The following is a 20,953-nucleotide window of genomic DNA, read 5'->3' on the forward strand; positions in this document are numbered from 1 at the left end:
ATCTCCCAATTCTTAAGTTCCTTTGGGAAAGTTGGACCATGATGTGGATATTTATACCACAGAAATCAGCAGATGGCACAAGTGAGAGCTTTGTTTCTCCAGCCCTTCTTGCTCTTAAATGTCAGCACACCACTGGTTTTAACATTATACCACCCCTGGGTGAACTAGAGTAGTTCTTGAATCATTTTCCTGCAGGGCTTATTTTTTTTTTTTATGGAACCCCCATCAAGAAAGACTGTATGGGTAAGGATCTTTGCATCTCCAGGTTTTCACTAGATCATACCAAATGCTATGATGTTGGCTACACCATTATACATCAAGAAGTTGAGAGTTCATTTTTTAAAATCTGTCTTTCCTGAATTGTCAGATTGTAGTTTTGATGGCTATGAAATATCCTCATAATTAGCATTTTGTCCTACTGATGAAGTTGAGTATTCTTTTTCCATTTATTAGATACTTGTTGCCTCTTTTGTCTGTTTTTCTATTATGTCCATGTGTCTTTCTAAAAGCTAATTCCTAGGAATTCCTTACCAATGCTTATACTTGTGTCAATTCAGTATAGCATTTGATGATCTTTAGCTTGCCTTTAACTTGTTTAATAGGTATTTAATTTTTAATATAATCAAAATCTATTGATCTTTTTCTTTATAATTTATGCTTTGAGTATCTTGTTTCTTAATACTGTCCCTGTAGAAAGCAGAATTGCACTTAATTCGAGTAAAGAGACTATAAGGAAGGACTCTTTACAGAGAGGACAAAAGTCAAGGCAAGGAACCAGAACAGTGGACTGTTACTGTCCTTATGCCTGAAGGAGAAAGAAAGAAAATGCTGGTGCTGGGGACAGCCTAGCAAATCCAGGGGGAGTTGGCAACCTGGAGAAGGGGACCATGTGGCAGGTGTTATTGCTATGCGGGGATGGGTACTACTGTACATAGTTGGAAGGTGTAGAAAGTACACGTCTCTCTGTGCTCTGAATCAGGTCTGCTGCTCCCTTCATTGGCTCCATTCTATTGCAAGCTAATTGGCAAAGGAGCTTGAAAAAAACCTAGAGAGTTGTCCACATTTCAAGGTTTGGAGCAAGGCAGAGGCAAGCAGAAAGTGAGTCTCAGAAGATGGACCATAGCATGCATTTCTGAAGCCATAAGCATATTTTCCTAATTCTCTACTAAAACTTTTAAAGTTTGATTTTACATATTTCAATTCTAGTCCACCTGAAATAGTTTTTGATAATATTAGACATCAGTTTATTTTTATGCAGATAATCAGGTTATCTTGAGCTGTTTCTAAAACAATTTATCTTGTATATTTATTCTGTTTTACTAATCTGCAGTCTACATACCTCTGTTTTGATTGCTAGAGCTTTATAACCACTTTGCTATTTGGTACAACACCCTCTGTCTTGATATTTGTTTTATAGCTACCAGTGGCCTTTTCTATTCCAGATTAATTTTAACACTAGTTTACCAACTTCCATAAACTTGAGATTTAAGAAATTGATACTTTGCCCTCTGTCTCTATTTGAGATTTACTTCTGTTTTTATAAATTTGATTCAACATTCACATAAAGATGTTATTATATTGCAGAAATTTAATAATGAACTAAATGTTTTGGGGGTTGATAAAGCTGCTAAGGCTCATAAAGTTTTGTTTTGATTTTTTTTTCATATTTTTGGCTTTATTGTAGGATTTTGCTTTTTGAAGCCTTAGAGCTTTCCTTAAGTGTTGGGGTCCACTTTAACCTATAGTTATTTTTAGATTTTAGTTTTTATATATTTGTCTCTAAAAGCACTATATCAGATTTTGTACTCAGCACTAAGGGAAAATAAATGTCAGAAAAAAGACATTAAAAAATTGAATGTGGGCCAGGACTTTGACCTAGTGGTAGAGAGCTTGCCTAGCATGCACGAAGGCCCAGGTTCGATTCCTCAGTACCACATACATAGAAAAAAGCTGGAAGTGGTGCTGTGGCTCAAGTGATAGAGCTCTAGCCTTGAGGAAAAAGTCCAAGAACAGTGCTCAGGCTGAGTTCAAGCCCCACGACTGAAAAAAAAATTGAACGTGTGTGTGTGTGTGTGTGTGTGTGTGTGTCTGTCTGTCTGTCTGTCTTTCTGTCTGTCTGTCTGTGTCTGTGTGTGTTGCTGGGGATTGAGGCCTCACATATATGAGACAAGTGATCTACCATTGACCTCCACTACCAGCCCCATGCATGTATTGTATTGATGAGTCTAGAAAATTGTTATTTACATAAGACAAAATATTCTTGTCCATGTAATAGACATTAATTCTGTTCTTCTCATCTGGTAAACATTTTTTACCATAATATAACAGTAGTAATCCTGGAATCTTTATCTACATGGCTTTTAATTTTTCTCATTAAATCTAAAAAGCAGGGGCAGGGAACATAGCCTAGTAGTAGAGTGCTCACCTAGCATGCATGAAGCACTGGGTTCTTCTATTTCTGGGTACCACATACACAGAAAAAGCTGAATGTGGTGCTGTGGCTTAAGTGGCACTAGCCTTGAGCAAAAAGTGTCCAAGGACGGACCCAGGCCCTGAGTTTAAGCCCCAGCACTGGCAAAGAAAAAAAGAAAATAAAAAGCAAAGCATGGTGTCCAATAAATAGTTTTAAAGAGTTAACAGAGTGGATTGATTACAATGACTATCCGATTAAGAATTTTTCTCATTTTATGTAATTTTGGCTTTAATTTTTTTAAATAAGTTGAATAGAAATGTAAAACAGTATTGAAATTACCAAGACTAGTCTCACAAAAGTGTTATTTATTGATTGATTGATTTTTTTAATTCTTTTCCAGTCCTGGGGCTTGAACTCAGGCTCAAACTGAGCACTGTCCCTGGGATTTCATCAAGAGCTCTACCACCTAAGCCACAGCACCACTTATAGCTCTTTCTATGTATGTGGGACCAAGGAATTGAACCTAGGTCTTCATGCATGCTAGGCAAGCACTCTACTATTAGGCCAAACTCCTGGCCCCCAAAAGTGTTTGTTTGTTTGTTTGTTTGTTTGAGACTGTCTCAGTTTGGAGCCCAGGCTACAAACTCAGAGTCCTCCTGCTCCAGTCTGCTAGGTACAAAGATTGTCTCCATGCCTGGCTGAATCAGTTATTTTTTTTTAAAGTGAGTTGGTTTTTTTTTTTTAAACTTTCTGCGCCTCTTTCAGATGTGTATTTTCTTTTCTATGAAGCATCTTTAGGATGACTAAATACATGCATTATTGGGCAAATGAGAGATCATAGCACAGCAGAGCAGTAGTAGGCGTCAGTGCTACCAATGATATTCTTGGGGTGTTTGCTGCCATCTACTCTCCTTTCTAAATTTGGTGTCACAGATTCAACTTCTGTTTTTAAAAAAGGAAGTTGCTTATAGATCATTCACTATTAATCTCTCCTGCAAGCCAGTTTCTTTGATAATTGCCCATTTAAGGAGTTTTATGTGACATAAACAAGACCTCTTAAGAAAATAGTTTTAAGCCAGGAGTGTTGTCTCAAGCCTATAATCCTAGCTACTCAGGAGGCTTGAGAATCAAGGTTCAAAGCCAGCCCAGGCACAAAAGGACCTGAGATTCTCATCTCAAATTAACCTTAAGAAAATGGGAAATGGAGCTTGGCTCAAGAATAGGGCAGTAGCCTCAAGCTGAAGAGCTCTGGGACAATATCCAGGCCCAGGGGTAGGGTGGTAGCCTTGAGCTGAAGAGCTCAGGGACAGTGCCCAGGCTCAAAATTCAAGCCCCATGACCTCCTCTTCCCCCCAGATGCAAACTATTAAGAGTATGTTTTGGCTAGGATTTTGGCCTAGTGGTAGAGTACTTGCCTAGCATGCATGAAGATCCAGGTTCAATTCCTCAGTACCACATACATAGAAAAAGCTGGAAGTGGTGCGCAAGGGGCAGAGCTGTAGCCTTGAGAAAGCCCAAGGACAGTGCTCAGACCCTGAGTTTAAGCCCCATGACTGGCAAAAAAAAAGTATGTTTTAAAAATCAATTTACTATTTACATGCATGACCCTAATGTGTTGTTGGTGTTCATCTGAGCTGCTTGTTTTAGCTTCTTCCTAATTGACTTCACTCTCTACATTTCTAAAAGTCTAAATATAAAAGATTATTGTAAGTTAAAAGTATTTTCCAACTTAAAACAAGAGACTATTACTGAACTGTTGGGTCATTTGAAAATATATTCATATTAGCTTATAAAACTATAAAACAATGAGAATTAAAAGACAAAAATAACATTGGTCTTGGAGGTAACTCAGATTACTTGCCTACCATGTGCAAAGCTAGTTCAATCCCTAACCTTGCAGGGCGGGTGGGGAGAAAGAGAGAGAGAGAAAGAGAGAGAAGCACCTTATGGAATAAACTGGCATACATACACAATGAATTCAATTTTTATTAAATTTGCAAGGTAGAAATTTTACAGGCAGAATTACAAAAATTGCTTTAAATGTATTTATATTACAAAACTCATCATACTTGTCTCAAAAGTCCTCTTTGCTCTTAGGTGATTTTTGTTCTGTTTGCTCTTAGGTGATTTTTGTTCTGTTTAGTTTTGGTTTTAGTTTGGTTGAGACATGGTGTTGCTGTATTGCCCTGGCTGCTCTCTAACTTCTACGCTCAAGAGAATCCCCTGCCTTAGCCTCCCAGCAATACAATCACACCCCATCACACTCAATGCTGATAGGTGGTTTACAGACACACCATCCTAAATGGTTGCTACAGGGAATATGAGACTATGTACAGCAAAAAATGTAGTCTACCCAGTCATATAAATATGCACATTTGGGATTAGAGTAATGTTTATGGAAAAAATAATTTTCTATCATCACTTAGGCAGGTTTTTCCAAAAATTTATATTGGTTGATAATTTTGTATTCACAGCAGTTTGATTATTGGCATATTTTTGCTTGACTACAGGGCATGAAAATGGCAAAAATAAATGGTCATTTGAAACATTCACATAATGTTTGAATGTTGTTGGGTAAGCAAGTAAAGGTTGATGGGCTAAGCTTGTATCTTGGTTTTCTCTAGCCTCCCCTAGCTGATTTTACTCATAAAATCCAATACACACACACACACACACACACACACACACACACACACACACACACACACACTTGTAGCACGAGAGCCTGTGCATGCTAGGCAAGCTGTCTACCACTAAGTTACATCCCTAGCCAAAAGCAGTATTTTAAAATGTAATTTAATTCAAGCTTTGCATTCTGAGTCAGTTGAAGAGAAGAATATAATGGTAGAATTATGACAATAATTTGGTGTTTGTCTGCAGAGTCACATCCTAAGTAGTGAGGCTGTACAGATTAACTTTTCAGTTTGCCCTTTGTGAGTTTTTCTCGGTTCTTTTCACTATGTTAAGCTCAAATGGCATAATTTAGAAATGCTTAAAAGCAGTTTAATTGTAATATTATGTTCCTAGTGATTTAATTATGGAAGTTCCAAAATACTGCTTATATGTGCATAGTTATTTATGTGTGCATATGTGTACACACAAGAAAAATTCCAACAGAAAAGATTTACCCCTTAAGTTCATGACGCTTGTATGAGCTGGTCAGCATTCCTTAATTTCCTCATTCATTCTTCCAGTACTTGCTGAGTGAGTTCTTAATGACAGTTCACTGTGCCTCATACTACTCGGGAGGTGTGAGATAGAATAACAACAGGACACTTTGTGAATTTCTGTTAGAAGCCAGGAAAGTATGAGTCTGTCCATCTTTTTTTCTTTGTGGGTCCTGTGGCTTGAACTCGGCCTGGGTGCTGTCCTTGAGCTCTTCAGCTCAATGCTACTGCCCTACCCTTGAGCCAAGCCCCACTTTCTGTTTTCTAGAGGTTAACTGGAGATGAGTCTCAGGTGCTTTTGTGCCAGGTCTGGCTTTGAACTCAGCCTTCAGACTAGCTAGGATTACAGGCATGAGTCACCAGGCCAGGCTCATCTTTCTTTTTTTTTTTTTTCCTTCCTCCCCCTTTCTTTCTTTTTTTTTCTTCTTTCTTTTCTGCCTTCCTTTTTTAGTGGTGTCAAAATTTGTTGATTTGGGTGGGTTAAAAGAAGGTTAAGGACCTACTGGGGTCTGGGTTTGTTTACTCAAGAGAGTCCTTTTCTGTAGGAATGGAACTTAGTGCTGTGCACTTCCTAGTGCAGAGGCCTGGCCCTGTGTTCCCTGCACACTGACTTTAAACTCTCTACTCCATGGTATTCTCACATCATTGAGCAGTCTTGGCTTCTCCGGGGAGCTGGGTGAAGGTTAGATGGTGCAGCTTCTGGATGTCTTTGTCCCGAGGAGCGAGCTTTGTTGAAATGAGGAATTCAGATGGCGGATTCTTCTTAGGGCCTCTTCACTGGGTTGAGATTAGGAAGCTGCATATGCCTGTGATTCAGGGACAGTGCTGGGAAAAGTGGACAAGCAGGTCCATAGAGGGAAACTGTAATGCTGCATGTCCTTCTAGGCTTTACAATCAGATGCCTTGAGTTGTAATGGGTAGCATGGGTAGAACTGTTCAAGTCCATCTTGTGAACATGAAAAACAATTTAAGAAACATGCCGAGCCGGGAGTTTGGCCTAGTGGTAGAGTGCTTGCCTAGCATGCACGGAGGCCCGGGTTCGATTCCTCGGTACCATATATTTGTATCATATACATAGAAAAAGGCCAGAAGTGGTGCTAAAGCTCAAGTGGTAAAGCTCTAGCCTTGAGAAAGTCCAAGGACAGTGCTCAGGCCCTGAGCTCAAGCCCAGGACTGGCAAAAAAAAAAAAAAGAAAAGAAAGAAAGAAACATGCCCTATTAAAGACAGCACATTACCAGTGCGTTATTAATCCTTTAATTTAGAAATGTGTGAACTCAGACCTGGTTTAATATTCTTTCATATAAACTGAGCAGGTTACAAAGCTCTGTGTCTCACTTAAGCCCTAAAACTTTTCCCTGAAGGGGAGTCTGAGTGAACTCATCTTTTTAGAGACTCTTCAAAAACACTCGAGAAATCTCTGACAAGGTCTTTCTTTTGCTAGGCCCAGAAGCAAGGCTCAGTAGTGCTGAGGTTCTGATTCAGCCTCCTGGCTGGGGTCAAAGAGCTAGACCCTGTCGTCTTTCCAGCAGAACTGTGCTGATCCAATATCTGTGGCACTAGAAGTTAAGAAACTAAAAAGTCAAAAATGAATCATAGTTTAGAAATAAGCATTGTACAAGATTGTCATACCCATTGTTCAGGGCTCTTTGTCACATCAGGTTTATTCTTCAGGACAAAAATGGTGTAGAGGCTGTGCAGTTCTAACCTTCGTTGGATTTCCTGTGGAAGTCAGTGCTGATTGTTCTAAAAGAGCTATGGCCCCCTGTAAAAAACTGCAGATGGTTTATAAGGCTCCTTTCTGTGATACAGAACTGATGTATAGAAAGTAGCAAGGAATACTATGTTAGGTATGTGTCTGAAAAATAGCCTCAAGTTCCAGTGGACTAGTGTCCTAGCAGGAAGGGAAAGGAACATGGGAGGAATTAGTGACGCTGCCAAGAAAGGTATTCACATTTTAGTGGACCTCAGCCAGATGTCGGTGGCTCTCACCTGTAATCCTAGCTACTCAGGAGGCTGAGATCTGAGGATCAGGGTTCCAAACCAGCCTAGGCAGAAATGAATCCCTGAAACTCTTATCACCAGGTAACCACCAAAACCAAAACTAAATAAAAAAAACTCAGAAGCAGAGCTCAGGCTTTAGTAGTAGAGCACCAGTCTTGAGCAGAGAAACTAAGAAACAGCACCTAGGCCATGAATTCAAGCCCTAATACTTCAAGCACCAAAAAAGAAAGAAATTTATTTTTGATTTAACACAAGGTTTCACAGTGTATCCTAAACTGGCCTGGAATTCTATCTGTAGACCACACTATCTTTGAATCCATTGATAATCGTCCTGTCTCAGCCTTCTGAATGGTGGGATTCCAGGTATGCACTACTATGCTCAGTTTTCTCACATGTTTTTGAAGATTTCTCTATCAGTAGTAGGAAATGGGATAGGAGAAAGCTAATGCCCAAGAGAAGACATCATCTCTAGTAAGAGAAGGAGTGATGAAAATGTTAGAAAAATGCTAAAGGTAGTTCATTTTAGTAATCCTAGCACTTAGGAGGGGAAGCCAGGAGGAACAAGCATTTGAGTCTGTCATAGGCTACATAGGAGACCCTGTCTCAAAATCAGAACATACAAAACAGAAAACTAAACATTTTTCAAAAGACAAAAAGGCCAATTTTTAACTGAAGAATAAAACTCCCTTGAAACCCAAGAAGTGGTCATCATACAATAAATAGTTCAGTAATAAAATGGCAAGCTTTAGAAAGGTAGAACTGCCTGTGCCAGCTTTGTGAGATTAAAAGCTCTCTAAATCATTGCATCTGTATCAACTCCTTGGGATTCAGATGGTGTGGCCTCCAGGAATTTATTCTGAAGCTCTATTCCCAAGTTTTCAATTATGGAAAATCTACAATTAGGATCTTTGTATTTTCCATGAAAAAATATTTAGTCCCACTGGTTGCACACAGTTTGGATTAATACCTGAAACTTTACCATAAAAACAAGACCAGTATTTGAAAGGAATAAATGGATAATTACTACTAGAATCTCAAATGGAAACTGAAATACAGAATTTATTAAAGATGAAAACAAAACCCTTAAAACTTGAAACCAGGCTGGGAGTTTGGCCTAGTAGTAGAGTGCTTGGCTAGCATGCACAAAGTCCTGGTTCCAATTCCTTGGTACCACATACACATAAAAAGCTGGAAGTGGTGTTGTGATTCAAGTGGTAGTGTGCTAACCTTGAGAAAGTGCAAGGACAGCGCCTAGGCCATGAGTTCAAGCCCCAGAACTGGGTGGGAAAATTTGAAACCTATTTTAAGTTGAAGTCTTTGTTTCTTGGGCTAGGAGTATAGATCAGAGGTAAGAGAACTTAGCAACGTCGGCCTAGACTGTCAATCTGTATCACACACACCAAGTCTTTATTAGTTTATGAATCTAGCTTGTACCTTGTTTCTTTGGCACATGCTAATTAGGTGCTAAACATGGCCTTTAGTGCTGTATTGCACTAGTTCGTAAGTTACACAGAAAAGCAATGATGTATAGGCTGATACCCAGAACTTCATGATACTAAGAAGACCCTCTCTGAAATTAGGCTCATGAGTGTTCTTAAAATTTACCATAACTCTCTTATAAAGCAACATGTACATCATAGTTAAATTGCAATGCCTGACCCAGTTTCTTGCAAATATTCTAAAGTTCTGTGAAATTAAGGAGAAATGGTAAATTCTGGATGAATCCCTTGAAAGTAGGATTGTTTTAAATGGGTCCTAAAATGTCCCACAGAGTGAAAATAAGACTTACTAAGCATTTCTTGTTCATAAGTAACTTCCTTTATTCCCTCCCTCCCACCCTTCCTTCCCCACCCTCCCCTTTTCCTTCCTTCTTTCTTTCCTTTCTCCCCCCCCCCCCACTTAAAAAAAATCATACCATTGCATGATTTTGAAAGTACAGGGAGGGCCTTTCTCTATATTCATAGACTTGAATTTCCAGGGTTGGGCGGGGATTGCTGTGCCGGCCTGTATGTGACTCAGCTGGGGGGGGGGGGGGTTAGCCACCTGGTGTTGGACCACATTGGCAGCTGTTAAAGCTTTGGGTCAAAGATGCCAGATTCTAAAAGTGGGAGATGTAATGTACATAACATGTGCATTGATAAGATACTGTAGCCTCCATAAATTATAAAGAGGTAGAAAACATTTCATACCAGAACTCAGGTTGCTTTCCTAAGAACTCAAACCTTTTCTGATCATGCACAGAATATAGACTTCAATGAATTGTATGTCCACTCTAAAAATGAAAAAAGTGCCACTTTGATTTTTAGTTATTTTCCTTTGTATAGGAATACTACATTTCAGGAAGCCATTTTCTAGAAAATATCCAAAGTATCATAAAAATTCTGCAAGTCTTTCTGCTAGCTCCAATTCATGAATAGCAGTTAAATTCATTTTAAATTCAACAGAGTTAATGCCTCCTCTGGCCTCCTACAACGATATCACAGGAAAAGATTATTGTAGCTTCTATTTTCAATGGCTTTTCTTTAAAGTGAGCACTGAAAGTATAAGTGAGTGGGTGGTTAGGAAACTATGTGTCGTCTCTGAAATACAGAACTCTGGAACTGAAAAGTATCTTGGCTCCCTAGCAAAATGTCTGAACGCTGTGCCATTCAGGCACAAACTTTTCAAGACCGGCACAGGGTTCAGAGCACTGCTTCAAATGCTGTTATAATGCATCTTCCCAGAGATATCCACCAATAATCAGCTGTAGGCACTGATCATATTTAAGGAAACATCTGTATAAGGTTTGATTAAAAACCTTTTTTTTTTCTATTTCCCTAAAAATGCAATTTAGGGCACGGTCTCCTCTACCGTTTTAGCTTGTTTAATTTCAGTAAGATCACCAATTTAATAACCAATCATTACATAAGTTTGAATAGGTCTAGATTTGTCTTGATATTAACGACTTATAATCAATCACCTTTGAGTCTTAAAGCTTTATTAGCTTTAAATGCAACCAGCAGAGTTGGGCATTACGCGGTAATCTAGGAAGAAATCATTGGGGGTGAGAACCAAAACTTGAAGGTGCCTGAATAACTCGTGCCATCTTTACACTGAATGTACAATGTAAATTAAATTTCATCATGACTTTTTTTGTAGTTGTCTCCCCAGCCTCTTTTCCGAGTGGCTCTTAAATTCGAAACACTTGCACACTTAGACACACACACACACACACACACACACACACACACACGCCGCCTGCATACCAAGTAAACCCCCTGCTCCAAGTGAGGAGTTCAGAGCAGCGGCTTTCCTAAGGGAGGGACAGGCTCCCGGCGGCGTGAAACTTGGGGGCGGAGGAAGGGCGCCTCGGATCCCCGGCGTCGCCCGGCGCCGGTGCCCAGGAGAGGGCAGGGGGCTTTCTCCCCGCGCCCAGCTCCCGCTGGCGCCCCCCCCCCGGCCCCGGCGGGGACCCTGCCCGTCCCGCTGACCGCCCCGGGCAGCCGAATAGCTCAGATGCTTGTCATATTTGCGGTCGCGCGGCTCGGCGGGCCGTTCGCGCGCCGCTCCCGCCGCCGCCTTTGTCACCGGCGCCTCGCCGTTCGCCTGGTCCCTGGGTGTGGGGTTAGTGGCGCTGGCCGTGGCCCTGCCCTCCTCCGCCCGCCCCCGGGCGACTTCCCCACCGAACACGAAGAGGTGAGCTCGGGGCGGCGCCGGGCTCTCCGCCGGCCCCTTCCCGCTGCCCGCTGCCCGGGCGGCCCCGGCGGCCCCGGCGTTCCTCTCGCCTCCCGGGACCGCCGCGGGAAGGGGGCGGGGGGCGGGGAGGGTGAAGGAAGCCGGGGCGGGGGCGGGGCCGGGCGCGGCGGGGCGGGGCCTGCGGGCCGGGCCGGAGCTCGCGGGAGGCTCGCGGCCGCACGTCACTCCTGCACGGCGAGTGCTGGAGCACGAGCTGCCGCTCGCTCGGGGCGCCCCCGCCGCCCGCCGCCCGCTTCCTCCTCGCCGCCGCCGCCGCCGCCGCCGCCGCGCCGCCTCCACCATTGTATAATGCTCCCGGCGCGCGGGCCGTGGACGCCCGAGTCTTAGGTTGGGGCTCGCTTCCCCCCGGCTCCCCGGCGCCACCCTCGGCCCCGCGGCGGGCACCCTGCATGGAGCGGGCATAGCTGAGGAGTGGGCGGAAACCCCTCCGGATGCTCTAGTTCCCAGGTGGAGCTGCCTGTGGTAAGTTCTCCCGGCGCCGGGCCGAGGGGGTCCTCGGGTGCGCGGGGCTCCGGGGGGGGCGGGGGCGGAGGAGGGGCCGAGCGTCCCGGCCAGGGCTCCGGACTGGAGCAGGTACGGGACGCCGCGCGCTCATCCGCCTGGCCCTGCGCCCGCGGACCCCGGGGCCGAGGCCGCGACCCCCGGGGCTGCTGCCAGATCCGCGGGGGAAGGGCGAGGAGGGGCGGCCGCCGACCGGGATCTGGACCGGGTGGGCAGCTGGTAGGAGCCGGGAGGTGGGGCGGAGGGAGCCGGGAGCTGTCGCCTTTCACGGCTCTGTGTGTGTGTGTGTGTGTGTGTGTGTGTGTGTGTGTGTGTGTGTGTGTGTGTGTGTGTGTGTGTGTGTGTGTGTGTGTGTGTGTGTGTGTTGTGTGGCGGCGGTGTGAACGGGTGAGACTCTCAGGCTCGGATTGCTGGCACGGGGGCCACTTCACTTTTGAGTTCGGTGGCGGGGTTTGCATCCAACTTGCTCTAGTGTGTTTTGCGTTTTTAAGTTAAAACACCCCTTTCCATCCTCTTTTCCTCCGCGTCCAACCGAATCGACTTGGGATCCGAATGTGTGGTAACGTGAGCGTTTCTTCGGTTTTTAAGTCATCTTCGTGGTGACCGCCTGTGGACGGGGAGCGGAGGGGGCTGCGGGGAGCCAGCTGTCCCCGGCTCTACACTTTGTACTACTAAGACAGACAGGACGGGGTGTCTTCAGACGGCCATTGCATCCACACAGAATCCGGAATTGTGCTTATTTTCCCCTAGTCATAAATTATCTTACCTTTCGCAGAAGTAGTAGTAATGGATTCAGATGAGAGTTGAGTTTTAAGTTTCACAAAAACATCAGACACGGTTTGCCTTAGAATAACTTTTTTTTTTTTTTTTTGCCTGCACGCTGGTTTCAGAAGGTAGAAAGTTTTTACAGACACTGAATGGGGAAGGGACGTCCGCCTTGGAGACCTCCATCCTCGACTACTGCAGTTTTTCTTTGGATCGGATTGGGCAGTCCCAAGTGGCCTTAAGCAAGAGAGAAAATGTTTTCAAGCTTTGTTCATGAGATATGCCTTTTGATTTCACAATGTTAAGAAATGTTTCTAGCTTGTGTTTAGAGCCTAAAAGTTGTAGTAAGCAGTGAATCGTCTCAGGGCCCTAAGTGTTCATAGTTGCCTTTTGTAACTGAAGACTGGTCCCTGAAGACTAGAGCGAGGTGGGCTCTGACTCTACTGAGCCCTGGAGGAGGGCTGTCCACCTGAGAGTCGGAATTGTTTTGTTTAGTTTACCCTTCAGGCCTCTTACCCCAGCAGCTCCTGAATTCCTCCCTCCTCCCCACTCCACCCTGATTCCCCCTTTACAGGCTCTTCTGACAGAGCTTGCTTCCTGATGAAAAAAATAACCATTCCAACATCCCAGTTTCTGACTCAGGCAGGAATATTTTGTCTGCGCATCCCTCCTTTCCTGTTCATTTTATTACTTGGTTCATTTAAAAAGCTTTGAGACAAATGTTTGGTTTTCCTTTAGCTTTATGGAATTATACTTAGTGGCATTATATGTTAGCATAAAATTGTTTATGTTGTGCATTAAGTTAGGAGCTCTTTAAAACAATATTTTACTTCTTTCTTCTCCTAATTAAAATGTGCATAACTGTGTTGCTCTTAAGTGAGAACTCTTATGACTTAAAAGAAAAAAACAGCTCGGCAGTTCTTTCATTGCATTTTGACAAGTAGTGAGGGCTAACATTTTAGAGTGTCCACCAAATGTATGAGAGGTGGCCTAGGGTCAGTTTTACTAGCAGATGATTGTTGTAGCCTCTTAGATTACAGCTGCTCAGGCTTGCTTCCATTAAAGAACCAAAGAAGGATTTTTAAGTCAGATTTAGAAAATCTTTACACTTCTGTTTACAAAATTATCCTCATTAGAGCTCTTGAAATTTAGAGTTGGAATATATGAATATATATCCCAGTTCATATACACTAAACTACTATTAATAATGAGCATGTATTTTAGTGTTCTAAAGTTTATTCAAATTTATGTGTGGCAATTGGCAGCCACTGTTTTTAAGCAGTGATCCAGTAGCAGTCACACACAAGTATATCTTCAGTCAGAATGTATTTTGCACTCCAGTTGCAAATGCTACTGCCTCAGAAATTCTTAGGTTTCTTTTACTAATAAAAATAGGAGCTTTAAGTTTATTAGGAGGATGAGCCTTAGTGCATTTGTAAGCATTTTAAAACTTTTGCCTCTAGAAATTTCATATTTATTGTCTCAGTTGTGGTTTAGAAGGCAGCTCTAGTTGCAGGAGTTTCTTGGGGGTGGGGGGAGGTGTCTCTGATTACTGAGTCCAAAGATCAGGTGTATGCTGAAGGCTGCAGAGGGCAAGCTCCAGTCTAAGTGAAATGGCCTCGAAGTAAGGGTAATGTCAGCCCTCCAAGGTCTTGCCATTAAATAATTCCAACAGGCGGAACATGAATATTAAAAGTGCTGTGACCATTGCATATACAAAAAAAAAATCAGACATTTTCTACCTTCTGTTAGTAATTACCCATTAATTGACAGAAACCCACAAGCTGTGACTTCTGTTTAAGAAGTGCATGGATATTTAATTTAGTCTTTTAAACTTTTGAAAGCAATAACAACTAACCAAAGTTGGTTTGCTTTTAAAAGGAAAAATGTTTGTCTTTAATGGTCAATGTAGTTGAAACTGAAGGCAAACTTCTGGCCTATGTGCAGATGCTGGAAACCTTTATGAACAGAGCTGTCCCCTGGGAGTGCCCATCACTCATTGTGTAGAGCTGTGTCTTTCTCCATTAGCACTGCATGGCAGTTCATTCTTTATATGAATGTGTGAATGGCATATGTCAGCCCAATAAGACGACATTCCTATTCTAGCTAATAAATAGATGCTTTGTTATTTCCTGAAGATCATGATACAAACAAAAACATGCTTGGCTATCTGAAAAATTTTATTTGAAATACGTACAAGTTAATATTCCAAACACTTATGATTTTTAATCACATAAGCCAGATAGGAACTTGTAATTTCAACAAGCACTGCACAGACCATGTAAACACCCTTTTGGAACTTTGGTTCTCTATGGTCTGAGAGTTCCTCAAGCAGGAAAGACTTCATTTATTTCCTCTCAGGGTCTTCTGTTCCACCTCTGAACTTGATTAGAAATATCTGCCAGCATTCACTGGAGTCACCTCTTGATGGATCTGTAGGAAGGCAGGATCACCTAGTTGTATTCTAACCCCCATTGCTGTTTTCAGTTCTGAATAGTCTGTTCTGGTCTTCTCTCCTCCTTGTGCACTGTGTGGCTGGGGCTGGCTTTGCCTCCTGGCAGGGACTACAAAACTTCGGGGTGGGGTGGGGGTACTGTGGCAAGTGGACTGAATATGTGGACCGATGTGGGGGTGGGGGCTGGTGGGAGGGAGCTGAGGATAGATCAGCAGCGGGCTGTACAACTGCTACAGCAGGTCTGACTAGTTTGAGGTGCCCAAAGGCAGCTTTGTTTCTCTAGTAACTCCAGGTAGCAGCAAACCTAAGCACTTAAAACTCATTCATGTCTGCATTACTATCTTTTTGTCACTTTGCAAAACACTTGTAGTTTTTCAGGGTTACTAATTGATTCTCAGCTTTGTCTTTCTCCTTTTTAAAAACGTTCATAGGTGGTTAGCTAAAAAGAAGCAGCTGACCTAAGCAATTTTATTCTTTAGAGTTTTGCTTAGAATAGTACAGGGGAATGAATTCTTCTTGGGTGGGGAGTGGGGTATGTGTACATGTACCTATGATTCCAGTGGGCTGTGAACATGCTGAGCAAAAGTAATTTACTCTTGACTCTGCTCCAGTCACACAAAGTCAATAATCAGGACTCCTCTGCTACAGACCAACCTTTAGCCCTTTGCTCTCCTCTTCTCTAGCTGGCTGCTTATCATTCCAGGCCACGCCAGGGCTTGGAGCCGGCCAGCTAGATACCCCACCCTGTGAGAAGCATTGCCCAAGTTAGTTAGACTCGGGGAATCTGAAAGTCCCAAGGTCATTCCTACTCCAGAACAAGTTTGCACACTGAAAGAGGCAGCACACTGCTTAAAACTGATCTCCTGTGGGTGACTACATATGATGCAGATTGGTTTTCCAGATTTCTTTCTCCTTCTTTCTCCCCTCCCCCATCTTTCCCTCTCTCCTCCCCCCTCTGTACCCCCCTCCTTCCTTCCTTCCTTCCTTCCTTTCTTCCTTCCTTCCTTTCTTTCTTTCTTTCAAGGGGAGGTATCTTCTCTGTGTGTCATCCATGGAGTTTTAGAAAACTGTTCTGGCAGAGGAATTGGGGTGATACATTCTGCAGCAGAAACAGCAGCATTTTTACCCTGTCTCTGTGTCAGGAACCTGGTAGTGGGTTTTTCTGTTGTTATTGTTATTTTAAGTTTCTTCTTTTTCTTTTTCTTCAGTAGTAGAGATCAAACTCAGGGCATCACACATGCTATTGGGCAAACCCACCCACCAGTTGATAATGCTCCAGCCCCAAACAATACATACACATGTATATATACCTGTGTGTGTGATGCTGGTAACCACAGATACTTGAGTGTGTGAGGCCAGTGTTTTTTAAACACAAGGTTTTTTGGAAGGAGGGGGGATAGTATTGCTTTTCCAGAAATATAAAATGTATTTTCAGGGTCAGGAGTTTGGCCTAGTGGTAGAGTGCCTGCCTGGCAAGCACAAAGACAGGGGTTTGATTCCTTGGTACCAAGTACATAGAAAAACAAAACAAAACAGAAATGATGCTGTGGCTCAAGTAGTAGAGCTCTAGCCTTAAGAAAGCCCAAGGACAGTGCTCAGGCCCTGAGCTCAAGCCCGGTGGACTGGCAAGAAAAAAAAAGTGTGTTTTCACTTGGTAGCAACTCTTAGTTGACTAGCTGGCTTACAAATTCAAAATGCAGTTCTGGAGTGACCCCTGCTTCCTCTAAAGCTACTAAGGATGTGGGACAAAGAGAAGTTGGGGATGGTGGGTTAGGAAAAAAAACCTTTCTGTGAAGAGCATGAAAGTGATTAAAATATAAGTATTAAGAAGTATTTTTCTTAGATTTTCTTTAGTGTGGTGCTTTGAGGTTTTTTTAAATATATTTAACTGATTGACTTTCCTTACAGTTTTAGTGAGTCATTATCAAAAGACTGCTGTGTTTAGAAAGTTTCAGTGCACTGAAATTTAGTTTGTATCATCATTGCCCTTTTCTACTGTGTGAATTATTTAAGTAATATAATAACAGTTTAAATTGTCTTCATAAAACGAAATTACCTGATTCTTCAATAAAACTAAAACAAACTTGTGAGTCTACAGGTTACTTACACAGAATAGATATTTATATATTTGAATAGTTACTTCCTCATTTTCCATGTCTCTGTAGCATATTTCTTTATCCTGTGCCTCACATTTTTGTACCCATATGTCATGCATGTCATGTTGTAGAAATGTGATATCCTTCTCTCAAGGCATCCAGATTTAGGCCATACCATACAACATGTTTAGTCTTTCTCAGTAGATAAGTGAAGAAGTAACATTTCCTAGTTTTCTTCTTTAGACTGTTTGTGGATGTTGAGAGAAAAAATTTATGCTATATTTATGAGGAATATTTTAAGATTCTTTATCTACTAGTAGGCCACTTCAAATTTGAAAAGATGACTAACTCATCCTCATCTTATTTCCTTTCCTTTCCTTCCTTTCTTGCTTTTCTCTGCAAGGCCTCGGTAGCCCAAGCTGGACTATAAGTCTCTGTGTAGCACAACTGATCTCAAAATCAAGATCCTCCTGCCTCAGCCTCCTCAGTACTGGGATTGCCCAGCTTGCATGATGAATTTTTAATCTTGAACTTTTAAGATGTACTTCCATAAAAGCACTTCCAGAAGTAACATGCTCAGTGTTTATTCCACTTTAGTTTTAGTCAGCGGAGAATAGTCAGCTAATAGACCAAGTTTTTTTTTTTTTCCTTTACAGATTGATCTAAAGTTTATATTTTTCATTTGTAGTTTGCCCTACAATATATCTGGTAAGCCTGAGTGGGGGAAAAAAAAAAGAAAGCTGTCAAAGCCTTTGGTGTCTACCCTAAGTCATCTTTATTTTCCCCAGACATTGTTTATTAAGGGTCTCTGGTGTGAGAGAAAAACAAGGTATCTTTGGGGAAAAGATGCTACAGGAGGGTTGAGACCAGAATCCCATGCAAGCAATTATAAATACTCTAAAAATATTTTCATTATGCCCAAGAATGGGGGGCAGGGTTCAGTGAGGCTGGCTTCACTTTACTGGCACACTGTCCTTTGGGGTTGGGAGAGTTAAACCTGAGGATTCCTACTCTTACTGTTAATGAGGCTTTAAATGCATGATGCTGAAGACATAGTCCTGCTACCAAATAATTACAAAAATAATTATAAATATATAGTTACTGATTTTCAAATGGAAAAAATATTAGTCCTTCTATTAAAAATATTATTATTGATTACTTACTATTATATAATCAGAACTTGTACTTTGAATGTGAAGAATTCCAGCAAGTGGTTACACAGTACCTTTGCTTCATTATCTCTAATTTATTATCTCTATTTAATTTTATAATTAAATGGCTCCTTCCCAAGGTCCTTTATGAAGGGTTTTCCCAAAGAACTGCCTGAAGCAGTATCTATTTGGTATGAAGGCAATTTATTATTATTAAGAAGCCATAAGATTATTGAAGGATTACATACTAATAAAATTCTCAGTAGTAAACATGGGGAATTCATATTGTGTGGCTAAGAGTCTACATTTGAACCCCCACTGGAACTCTGAACTGCTGGTTTCTCCCAAGTACACACATCATGATTTGGATTTATGTTGGGTTTTGTGTGTTTGCTCTTACTTCCAGAATCCTCCAGAGATCTGAGCCATGGTTTTTGAACACCAGTGTTACATAGATATAGTCAGTAACCTTTCCAATACAGTGTTTAAGAGATTGAACCATAGCATAATATAATTTAATTTGGGCTTGGCTAGCCTCCCAGCTTGCTTAGCATTGCCCTGTGGATACCTGAATTTGGGAAGTGTTTGGAAATGTGTGCACTTTGAGAGTGGTTGGTAATAATTTTAGTGAAGCTGCTGGCTTCAGGGTGCCTTGCTATTCTGCTGTGCCCCCTTGTGGTTGTATTTGGCATGCCTGAGTTTACAGGCTTCCAACTTGTACTGGGCATGCTTTTTTACATAGTGTTAGTACGCTTCTTGTTTGTAAAAATGCCTATCAAAAGTTTAATGTAACAGTCTCCATCACAGATGTAAATAATTTGCTGTGTTTATTTGATTTTTTTATTTGTAGCGTTTTAAAAATACATATTAAACTTGTGTTTTGAAACTTTTTCGTTATGGAAAATTCCAAATATAACCTTGTATTTGTACCTGTCACACTGCTTCAAAAAGAATTGACATTTTTTTGTTGATCTTGTTTCATCCATGTGGCCTGTTTTGTTTTGTCTTGTACGTTAATGTCAGGCATCAGATTGTGGAGTCGATTTTTGTGAAACTTTAGAAACTATAAATTCTCCTCAACCTTTCACTTGAATTAAATTCCCTGTTTTTAATCCAGAAGTGTTAGGTCAGATTGAGGAGTTGTTAGCACTTCCGTCATCCCTAGAAGGTGACTGGTGTCATTGACTTCATTAGGTTTAAGGATTACAACTGAAATTCCCACTGGCTGAAACCACTAAGCCAGGATATTAGCAACATTTTATACTACTTGACATATGTTATAAAACAGCCATTTTTCCTCCAAATGTTTACTAACAAGGCCTTAAGTTATTTTTATCTATTTGTCTTTATTCTACATTTCCACCCATAATTTAGTTCTTGCTTACTAACTGGTGAATTGTCATTTTTTTAATTTTTTGTTTCTAGGAGAAAACATATATTACACAAATGACCAGCATTAGAAATTATTGTCAATTTAATAGAGGCATGCCAAAAATTCCACAGTTTGTTAAAATGTAGGCATTGGAAAATAACCCCACTTGGTAAAAGTTGTTTCTTTTAAGTTTGCTTGAGGTCTTTGTCAGGAAAGCTGGGAGGGACTCTGGCTTCTGCAGTCCCTGAGGTCAGGAGCTAGTGGGGTGCTGGGAGGGCTGAGGGCTACAGGCCTGTACCTTGCTGAGGCTTTGCAGCAAGCCTGGTGTCAGGTTACACTCAGCCTCTCTGAGCTTGGGGAACTGGCTGGATCTAGTGACTGGCTTTATAATTACATTGCTGATTTGTTAGGGGAGGCTTTGTCTTACTTACCAATTAGCATGGATGTTACTGCCGGGACCTTCGAGGCTCTGGATGGGCTTTGGTTTAAACAACAACAAAACCTTCCTGAGACTGGCAGCTTTAGGGGTTTGTCACTGGTGCTACTGTCTCCAAGTGCTTGCTTTGTCTGTAAGTGGCCGAGCTTCTCTCCCCATTGGACTTTTGACTCTATTGCTGTCACTGCCCTGGGCTAGGGACAGTGATAGTGAGAGCCAAACTGTGTACCTTTTGGTGCAAATACCATGTTCACACATGGGCACACTCTGAAGTGGGGGAGGGGCAGGCAGGGCTACCTCTCTGTGGCAGTGCCTAATCATTTCGAGGCCTCAGAGGAGGCCCATCCTGGTCTGGCCTGTTTCTCTAGCTTCCTTTTCTGTAGCTTCCCTTTCTGATCTTGCCTGCCTCCTAACTACCACCGGCATTTTAGGCTGGTCTTTCTCTTAGGGTTGTATGTTTTGTTGTTTGCTGTGGCTGGGGGGCGGGAGATACGGTTTAAAACTTAAGACATAATTAATAATGTCTGAAATGTGAAGAGTTTCTAAGCAAAGTTATTCCCCCTTGGAAGTGTGGTGCTTTTCCTCCCTACTGGGAAGCTGCTGTGTCACTGAGTGACCAAGGTCTGCAGAGCAAGCGGGCTCAAGATTCCTGGCAGCTGAACTGGTGGGAATGTTCTGTCAGACAAAGGCTGCCCATGTGGAGCTCCTCAAAAGCAGGATCTCAGTACAATTTTTAGCCCAACCTTGAACCATCTTTTGATCTCAGAAGTCTGCACTGTCACAACAGAAACAAGGAATGTGTGTTTCTGCACTTGCTTTTTAGTGGCAGTATCGGTGCTGCTGACAAGCTGCTGTGGTCA

General features: G+C 42.1%; 1 protein-coding gene across 14 annotated transcripts in view; it reads left to right on the forward strand.

The window, feature by feature from the left end:
- Positions 1–20,953, forward strand: part of Sertad2 (SERTA domain containing 2) — a 120,453-nt gene that overhangs the window by 87,505 nt on the left and 11,995 nt on the right. Inside the window, exon 1 of one of the 14 annotated variants that reach the window (XM_090336808.1) lies at positions 11,680–11,779. The exons of the other annotated variants lie outside the window; for them this stretch is intronic. The gene's annotated coding sequence lies outside the window, so the exon portion shown is untranslated. Of the gene's footprint in view, positions 1–11,679; positions 11,780–20,953 lie in introns of those variants that run through there. 14 annotated transcript variants of the gene reach the window in all.

The sequence above is a fragment of the Megascapheus bottae genome, chromosome 7 (assembly GCF_031878675.1).
Source record: "Megascapheus bottae isolate mThoBot1 chromosome 7, mThoBot2.hap1, whole genome shotgun sequence".
NCBI classification, from domain to species: domain Eukaryota; kingdom Metazoa; phylum Chordata; class Mammalia; order Rodentia; family Geomyidae; genus Megascapheus; species Megascapheus bottae.